Source organism: Trachypithecus francoisi, unplaced genomic scaffold (assembly GCF_009764315.1).
Source record: "Trachypithecus francoisi isolate TF-2019V2 unplaced genomic scaffold, Tfra_2.0 Lachesis_group11, whole genome shotgun sequence".
NCBI classification, from domain to species: domain Eukaryota; kingdom Metazoa; phylum Chordata; class Mammalia; order Primates; family Cercopithecidae; genus Trachypithecus; species Trachypithecus francoisi.
Window position 1 is genome coordinate 97822874 of NW_022681456.1, and position 10494 is coordinate 97833367.

At 36.2% G+C, this 10494-nt stretch overlaps 1 pseudogene; it reads right to left on the minus strand.

Annotated features, from left to right (window-relative positions):
- Positions 1 to 1615: 1615 nt before the first annotated feature.
- LOC117090889 lies at positions 1616 to 6672 on the minus strand (annotated as a pseudogene).
- Positions 6673 to 10494: the final 3822 nt, after the last annotated feature.

The following is a 10494-nucleotide window of genomic DNA, read 5'->3' on the forward strand; positions in this document are numbered from 1 at the left end:
TTCTTCATATGTCTTTTGATATTTTTGTTGAAAACTAGACATTTGAATCTAATAAAATGGTTAACTCTGGAAATCAAATCCTCTCCCTTTTCCAGGGCTTGCAGTTTTATTATAGCTTTTGTTGCTGTTGTTGTAGGCTGTCTCTGTGCCGAATATCAGCCTGTGGTGTAAACTTCAGGTCTTCTCAAGTCTTTTCTGAGCCCATACCTTTCCTTACACATGCATGGTAACTTTCTAATTTTCCCATGTATGCAATTGCTTCTTAAGGTTCTAGTCTGTAATGTCTGGCTTCCAAGAGGGGAAAAGGAGAAAAATTGGTGTGGCAAGAATCACTGGCCCTTTAAATCACCTGGAAGTCTTTTCAGTCACAGACGGAGGGCTTGCAACAACTGGGGGAGATGCAACAACAATGCCTCTCTATCCCCCCACCCCATCTGCACTTCTGTGATCAGAAATAGCAATTGGTAATGAGAACACAGAATCTGATATTTGGAAGACAGGCTATGTTTTGCCTAACACGGCTCCTGCAAACTATGGGCAGGTTGTTCCAGGAACACATGCAAGCTGCCTGTCATGGGGTTGGGGGTGCGAGACAGATTCTATGGTGGTAAGAGCTAAAACTGACCTAAATTAACTGCAATTTACCATCCAAGCCACCCCTGGAAGTTACAAACCTTCAACAGACTCCAGAGTTCCAAAATATTTACATCAGACCCATTCTGCTAACGCAATTGTTGTCTAGGTGGGAAAACAGATTCCTGGTGTTTCCTATTTCCATCATCTCAGATTCCTCTCACCAATAGCTCTTTTTTGAATAACTGAATGTATTCAATTTTGTCAATATGACACACGTGATCTAATAAATTCCCCATTTTGGAAATGTAAATTGTTCTAACATTTTTAGTATTACAAACAATGTTCTGATAAATATTTTTCTTGCTAAATCATTTAATTCACTCATGATATTTTCTTTAGGATAAACTGTTAGAAGTATACTTCTAAAGAAAGCATGCAAAAACGAGTAATTTAGAGAAATATAACATCCACTTATTTTCTTACCAACAGTATACACAACTACCCAGTTATCTTGCCTACACTGGCTCTTACAATTTTTTAAAGAGCTGATTATATTGTTAAATTCTGCAGTTACTTGACTATTAATGAGGTTATTTTATGTGTTAATTTGTCATGGCTACATTTTTTTAAAATTCATGTTGCCTGTTTCATTATGAAAATTTGACTTTTGTTTTAATTAATTTATGAAATATTTTATTATTGAGATATTATTGTTACTAACCTTTTGGCATATATGCCACACACATTTTTCTCAGTTCATTTTTTTGTTTTAAATAGTTTTAAAGTTTAAAAAGTGTTTAAAGTTTGTAATTCCTAGTAGGAAAACATTATGTAAATGAATACCCTAATGGCAAACCACTGTAAAATGCTTCAGCTGCATTTGGGGTCGAGAGATAGTGATTATCTTCAAAGTGACCCAGCTCTCTTGATGAGAAGGTCAGAAGTACACAGGTTCATATTATTGTGACACCCATCCAAAGCATTCTAGGTGATCTAGGTTGTTTTTCCTTCAGCAAGGGCTTTATTTATCAGGAGGGCATTATACTTGACCTCCAAATTTGACTGATAATTTACTGATAAGATTCATAACCTTTGGTTACTCTGGTATTTTGACATATTTGCTGGGTTCTGGGCTACGTGCTGGAAGGCCACCATAACTTTTGGATCCTGCTTCGCTGCAAGAACCTTGGGATCACTAAGAATTTCTTTAAGTCCAAGCATTCCTGCCACTCAAGGCATTCCCCCTCCCATTCCCAGCATTCCTCTGTGAAAATTATCAGGCATTCCCCCAAGAAAGCCACCAAGAAAAGAGCCATACTGAACTGCTGACTGTCCTCTGGCTTCTTCCTCTATTTGGGTTCTCTCATGCTCTTCTGGAGCCTTCTTAACTCTTTCTATTCTTTCTTTGATCTCTCACTCTTCACGTTTTCTCTCACACTTTTTCCGATGTTCTGCAATTTTCTGCACCCTAGGTTGAACTTCTTTCAGCACTGCTCTAGCATCTTCATCATCATCCAGTTTAAAGGCAAGGTCAAGCAGGATCATGGGTTGCTTCGTCCCAATGTACTAATAAATCTGTGTGGTTTCCCTCATGACTTGTAATGTTCACCTGAATCAGGATTTATTTCAATGGCTCTGTCACAGTCTCGAATGGCAGCATTTGGCTTCTGTAATTTGTCAAAGACATTGGCCCTCTTGGTATACAGAATGGCCAAGGGAGGATTCAGCTTGATGGAATTTATGAATGAGTTGATGGCTTTCTACAGTTCATCATCAGTTAGGGCTTCAATGGCAGCCACTTTCTTATCGTTTACCTGATCCATCATCTCCTGTGCTATCTCTGAATTTCCCATTTCTCGAGGGGCATCAGTGTCTAGTTCCATCACACCTTCATTATCAGTTCCTAGATCACTTTCCTCACTTGATGGTTTGTCTGTCTTTAAGTCTTCCTCTGCCTTCTTATTATCTGTTTTTTCTTCCTTGATATTTTCTTCTGATTGAGCTTTCTGATAGCAGATGGCACTTTACCCCGCATGCTCTTCACCCACTCCCTCAGGAAGCGCATTTTCTCGTGTGCAGAACACTTGGATCCTGCTTACACATTTTCACGAAGGCCGGAAGCTCATTCACTTTGCAGGGGTCCGTGGTCGGTAGGTGGTGGGTGAAGCTGAGGGGCTGCTGCTGGGTTCACGGGCCAGACCCTGGCTCAGCATGACCTCAGTTCATTTTTTATGATGTTTTTCAGTATATTTTTATCCTGCGTTATGGTTTCAATTTTTACATTAAAAATGATGTAAACATTTTTATTTTAGAATTAATTTTTACAATTTTAAATATATAAGGCATTGAAAATTAAATTCTGTGTGGTGATAAATAAGCATGTTGTTTTTTAAAGATAACTTTATTCAGATACTATTCACATTTAATATTCAATCTTTGAAAGTGTATAATTCAGTGGTTTTTAGAGTATCCACAGAGTTGTGTAATCATCACTACTAACTTTGAAACATTTCATCACCAAAAAAATAACCTTTCCATTAGTAGCCACTGCTCATTCCCCAGTTCTTCCTGCCCTCTTCCCCAGATCCTGAAAGCCACGAATCTACTTTTCATCTCTAAGAATTTAGGTATCCTAGAGAGTTTGTATAAATGGTGCCTCAGAGTATGTGGTCTTTTGTGACTGGCTTATTTCACTTGACACAATATTTTCCGGGTTCATCTATGTTGTAGCTTGTATCAGTAATTTATTATTTTTTATTGCAAAATAATATTCTATGGTACAGAATACATCACATTTTGTTTATCCATTAATCAGCTGATGGATATTACCACTTTTTGAAAACTGGGAATAATACTGCTATGAATATTAGTGTATACATTTTTGTGTGTGAAAATATGTTTCCAGTTCTCCTGGCTAACTACTAAGAAGTGAATCAGTAGATAACTCATAGGAAGTTATACCTGGTTTTCCAATGTCATTGTACCATTTTTATTTCTACCAGAGGTGCATAAGGGTTCTACACTCTCTTACTGACATGTGTTATATCTGTCTTTTAATAATAGCTATCTTAGTTGATATGAAGTGATATGTTACTATGGTTTTAATTTGCATTTCTCTAATGGCTAATGATGTTGAATATCTTAATGTGCTTAGTGACCATACGTATATCTTCTTTGGGGAAATATCTATTCAAATCCTTTACTCATTTTTTTAAAATTGAGTTTTCTGTCTGTTTGTTGTTGACTTATAAGCATTCTTTATATTTTCTAGATTAAAGTCCCTCATTATATAAGTGTTTTACAATATTATCTCCAGACCTATCAGTTAGCTTTTTGCATTCTTGATGCATTTTTGAAGTAAAAAAGATTTAATTTTCATTAAGTTCAAATTATCTATTTTTTAAAATTTTTTCTATTGAGTTTTTGGTGTCAAATCTAAGAAATTATTGTCTAATTGAAGGTCATGAAAATTTATTCCTGTTTTTCTCAAAAAGGTTTATAATTTCAGTTTTTACATTTAGGGCTATGATCTCTTTTGAATTAATTTTTATGTATGGTGTGAGGAAGAGGTATACTTTCATCCTTTTGCATGTGTATACCAGTTGTCTCATCACCATTTGTTGAAAAAATGATTTTTCCCCTACTGAATTGTGTTTGTAACCTTATTGAAAAGTCAGTTGCCCATAAATATAAGGGTTTTTTTCTGGATTATCATTTCATCAATCTGTATATCTATCCTTATCCTAGCACCTCACTGTCTGCATTACTTTAGGGCTTTATAGTAAATTTGATTGGAAGTATGAGACCTTCAAATTTCTTCTTTTTTATAGATTGTTTGAGTTATTCTGGGTGCTTTGCAGTTCCATCTAAATTTTAGGACCATTCGATTAATTTTTGCAAAAAAAGCAGCTGGGATTTTCATATAGATGACATTAAATCTGTATATCAACTTTGGGACTTTGCCTTCTTAACAATAGTAAGTCTTGGATTCATGAACATATCTTTCATTTATTAAGATATTTTAAAATTTCTTTCAGCAATATTTGTATTTTACAAGGCTCAAGTCTTATAAGTATTTTATTATTTTAATGTTCTAAGTGAAATTGCTTTCTTAATTTCATTTTGGATTGCTTATTACTATTACACAGCAACAATATTTTTATATTGATCTTGAATCCTGAAACTTTGTTAAATTCATTTATTAGTTGTTGTAGTTTCAATATGGATTCCTTAGGATTTTCTGTATATAAGATGATGTCCTCTGCAAACAGAGATAGTTTTACTTCTTCCTTTCCAATCTGGCTGCTTTTTGTTTCATTATTTTTCCCTAATTGTCCTGCCTAGAACCTCCAGTAAAATGTTAAATAGAAGAGGCATGAGTGTATATTGTTGTCTTTTCGTAATCTTTGGGTAAAGCTTTCAGTCTTTCACCATTAAGTACGATGTTAGTTGGGATTTTTGTTTGTGTGGGAGAGCTGTGAGGAGGGGGATATTTGTTTTTTGTTTTGTGTAAATGCCCTTCACGTGGTTGAGAAAGTTCCTTTGTATTCCTGGTTTGTTTAGTGTTTTTTTTTTTACCATGAATCCCTTTGTTTTTAAAGTAAAGATTTAGCAGCCAGAATTCAAGATTGGTAAATAAAATATTTAATCAATATACACAATTATAATTTAGGTTTAAAAAACTTGAATCATTTTTAAGTTCTCTGTTTTTTGTTTTGTTTGTATTTTGTAGCATGTGAGTTGCCTTTGAGGTTAATCCCAAAAGAAGCACTCCAAAAAAAAATTTGCATAAACGCAGCATTTTTAAATTGTTGGTGAGTTCATAAAAGCAACTATGCAGACAAACAATATATTTTACTTTATAGTCATATTCCATATTCTAGCACTAACTCTTTAATGTTTACAATAAAAAAATTACAAATTATTCTGCAGAAAACTTACTCAACAAATTAAATTGAAATTTTCTAGGCCAGCTTTCTGCCAAGAGAGAAACTGAGAACAAAAATTTCCTCAGAACTTACATACTATTTATATCATCATGTATTAATTATATAACTTTGTTTAATGAATGAATTGTAATCCTAGTGATTTACAAATCATTTTAATCAATATATCCTCTTTATTGAACTTCTCAAAATAACCAGTAACGTTTATGTGATTTTGGTGTTTAGAAATTGACACAGTACATTCTAAGCACTTAATTCAAACTTGTCAGTACCAGATAAATCCTACTTAAGAGCTATTATAGCGCTTCACATGGTCAATAAAAAGCTACATTGTCATTTTATTCCTGCTCTGTGCCTATAATTATTCTCAGTTCTGGGATGCAGTGGTGAAAAAGTCAGACCTCGCTGTCAGGGAGTTTGTAATCTAGCATGGGAAAGATAGATGGTAAACACATAAATAAACCAGCAAGATCATTTCAGAGAGAGACCACTGCTGTAGAGATAATAGAATATTCTAATATGATTTAGAATGATTGGAACTTCCTCTGTGAGAATTGAGGAAGAATGTGGTGTAAATGGGAATTTTAGGGAGGTTAATTATGTGCTACGTGAGGTAATTCATCACTTGTTGCCTCTTGAGAAAGGTATTTTGCTACTTCTTAAGACTTCTAGGGGGCCCAATTATTTTACTTATTAATGAGGCACCAATTCGAGAAAAATATTTGATACAGAGTAAAAAGGCTGAGCTGTAACTGATTTATATATCAAATAATCCTAATCCACAGAGCGATGATTATGATTTATATTTCCATAGCATTTTTGAGTACTTTCACATTCACTGCCTCTTTTGAGCATCAGAGCAATCCTTTGATGAAGTAAAACATGATATTATTCTATCAGTAAAAAAAGACATGCTAAGTTCAAAGAGTTTAAGTAAGTTATCCATTACACAGCTGGCAAATTATGGAACTTAAAACAGAACTGTGGGTTTGTTTGTTTGTTTGTTTGTTTGTTTTACCTAATTTCAGTTAATGCCCTCAATCTATTGTTATTTTAGATTGCTTATTTTGAGTTGACCAGATATTACACCCGAAGTAAGTAAGTATACTACGTAAATTCTTAAGGATACCTTTCGGTCTAAAGAACCCATCTAGAAGAGTGGTTCTCAAAGTGTGGTCCCTGGACCAGCAGTATCTGTATCACATGGGAAATTTTTAGAAATGCAAATTCTCAGTCCCCACCTCAAATCAAATGAATTAGAAACTCCAGGAGTGGGGCCTAGCAACTTATGTTTTAACAACCATTCCAAATGATTCTTACACATGCTAAGGTTTGAGATCACAAGTTTAGAAAAGAAACAATGGTTAGTCTCAGATTCCTTATTTTTTTAATTAAAAATAAAAATATTTTGCATTTTAATTTTAATTTCTTTGATAGGCATATACATTATATATATTTGCATAAGTGTTTACATATAAAAACACAGGGCAGTCTTTGAAAATAATGCACTCAAAATAATGTCAGGAATTTAAAACTACTAACATCTATTTTTATAAGCGGGGATGCACAAAAAAGGATAATCTTATATGTTTCTGGTAGAAATGTGAATTTAAATGTAATTTCACATAGCAGAATTATCTTCCTTGGAAATATAGATAATGTAAATAAAATTATCAGTATTTAAGTAAATATTACAAGTAAATCCACTGCAACATGGCCCATTGTGATAAATAGCTAAAGTAAACAAAAAAAAATCTGCATCAGTAGGGAAATAATTGAATAAATTATGGTATATCATCATCTTGAAATGTTTCTAGTCATTAAAAATAATTATTCATCATGCCACACATGCTAGAGATTTAATATACAGCACAGTGACTATCATTAACAATACCGTATTATTTATTTGAAATATGCTGAGAAGACAGGCATGCCTTGTTTTATCGTGCTTTTTTTTATTGCACTTCACAGATATTGTGCTGCTTACAAGTTGAAGGTTTGTGGCAACCCTGCCTTGAGCAAGTGTATTGGCACCATTTTTCCAACAGCATGTGCTTACTTCATATCTGTCACAGTTTCATAATTTTTGCAATATTCAAACATTTTCATTATTATCTTTTTTATGATGATATGTGATCAGTGATTGATACAGTGTGGATATTTGTCCTGACCAAATCTCATGCTGAAATGTAATCCCCGGTGTTGGAGTTGGGGCCTGATGGAAGGGGCTTGGATCATGAGGATAGATCCCCCATAAAAGGTTTGAGCCATTCTCTTAGTGGTAAGTGAGCTCTCTCTCTAAGTTCATACAAGATCTGGTTGTTTAAGTGTGTGGCACCTCTACCCCCAATTCCCTCTCTCTTGCTCCTGTTTTCACCACGTGACATGCAAGTTCCCACTTCAGCTTCCACCGTAAAAGTTCCCTAAGCCATCCCCAGAAACAGATGCTGGCATTTTGCCTCCTCTACAACCTGCAGAACTGTGAGCCAATTAAATCTCTATTCTTATAACTTATCTAGTCTTAAGAATTTATTTATAGCTATGCAATAATCGCCTAACACAGTGATCTTTGATATTACCATATTAATTGTTTTGAAGTACAATAAACCACACCCATAAAAGACAGCAAAATAATTGATAAATATTTTGTGTGTTCTGACTGCTTCACCAACCGGCGATCTCCTACCTCTCTCCCTCTCATCGGGTCTCTTTAATACCTGAGATATAATACTAAAATTAGGCCAACTACTAACTCGAAAACGGCCTTCAAGTGTTTAAGTGAAAGGAAGAGTCACACATCTCTCACTTTATTTATTATTATTTTTAAAATATATTTATTTCTTGAGACAGGGCCTCACTCTATCACCCAGGCTGGCTTGCAGTGGCGCAATCTCAGTTCACTGCAGTTTCCGCCTCCGGGTTCAAGAGATTCTCCTGCTTCAGTCACCCAAGTTGCTGGGATTACAGGAGTGCAATACCACGCCCGGCTAATGGAGATGGGGTTTCACCATGTTGTCCAGAATTCCCGAACTGAAGGGATCCGCCCACCTCGGTCTCCCAAAGTGCTGGGATTACAGGTGTGAGCCACCGCACCAGGCCGCATCTCTCACTTTAAATCAGATGCTAGAAATGATTATGCTTAGTGAAGAAGGCATGTCTAAAGCCAAGGCAGTCTGAAAGCTAGGCCTCCTGCATCAGTTAGCCAAGTTATGAACACAAAGAAAAAGTTATTGAAAGAAATTACAAGCGCTACTCCAGTGAACATATAAATGATAAGAAAGTGAAAACAGGCCAGGTGCGTTGGCTCATGCCTGTAATCCCAGCACTTTGGGAAGCTGAGGTGGGTGGATCACGAGGTCTGGAGATCGAGACCATCCTGGCGAACACAGTGAAACCCCGTCTCTACTAAAAATACAAAAAAATTAGCCAGGCCTGGTGGCAGGTGCCTGTAGTCCCAGCTACTCAGGAGGCTGAGGCAGGAGAATGGCCTGAGTCCGGGAGGCGGAGCTTGCAGTGAGTGGAGATCCCACCACTGCACTCCAACCTGGGCAACAGAGCAAGATTCCTTCTCAAAAAAAAAAAAAAAAGAAAAGAAAAAAGAAAGTGAAAACAGCCTGAAGAAAGTTTTGCTGGTCTGGATAGAAGATCAAACCTCCACAATATTTCCTTACACAAAACTCTAATCCAGAGCAATGCCCTAACTTGCTCCAGGTCCTTGAAGGCTGAGAGAGGTGAGGGAGCTGCAGAAGAAACCTTGTAAGCTAGCAGAGACTGGTTCATTAGGTTTAAGGGAAGAAGCCATCTCCACAACATAAAGTGCAAGGTGAAGCAACAAGTGCTGAGGTAGAAGCTACAGCAAGTTATCCAGAAGATCTAGCTAAAATCACGGATGAAGGTGGCTACACTAAACAACAGATTTTCAATGTAGATGAAACAACCTTCTATTAGAAGAAGATGCCATCTAGGACTTTCATAGGAGACAGGAGAAGTCAGTGCCTGGCTTCAAAGGGCAAGCTGACTCTCTTATTAAGGGCTAGTGAAGCTAGTGGCTTTAAGTGATAGCCAAGGCTCATTTACCATTTCAAAACTCTTAGGATCCTTAAGAGTGATACTAGATCTGCTCTGCCTGTGTTCCCTAAATGGAACAAGAAGGCCTGGGTGACAGCACATCTGTTTATAGCATGATTTCTTGAATATTTTAAGCCCACTGTTGAGACTTAATGCTCAGAAAAAAGATTCCTTTCAAAATATTACTGTTCACTGACAATGCATCTAGAAATCCAAGGGCTCTGATGGAGATGTACAAAGAGATTAATGTTGTTTTCATGACTGCTGCCCATGTACCAAGGAGTAATTTTGATTTTCAAGTCTTTTATTTCAGAAGTACTTGTTGTTGTTGTTGTTGTTGTTGTTTGGGGTTTTTATAAATGATGATTTATTAAGCTTTTGTCTTCTTCCATTTTGATACACTTCCTGTACATGGCTCTCGAGGTTTTTTTTTTTTTTAACTTTATTTTAGATGCAGGGGGTACATATGCAGGTTTGTAACCAGGGTATATTGCATGATGCTAAGGTTTGGGGTCCAAACGATCCCATCACCCAGGTACTCAGCATAGTACCCAATAGTTCATTTTTCAATCCTTTCTGTCCTCCTTCCTCCACCCAGTAGTCTCCAGTGTCTATTGTTGTCATCTTATGTCCATGAGTACCCAATGTTTAGCTCCCACTTATAAGTGAGAGCATGCAGTATTTGGTCTTCTGTCCTCGCATGAACTCACTTAGGATAATGGCCTCTGGCTGCATACTTGTTGCTGCAAAGGACATGAATATTTAAGAAATACTTTTGATAAGGGCACAGCTGCCATAGATGGTGAACCTCTGATGGATCTGGGCAAAGTAAATATAAAGACTTCTGGAAAAGATTCATCCTTCCAGATGCCATTAAGAAGATTCATGATTCATGGAGGCAGCC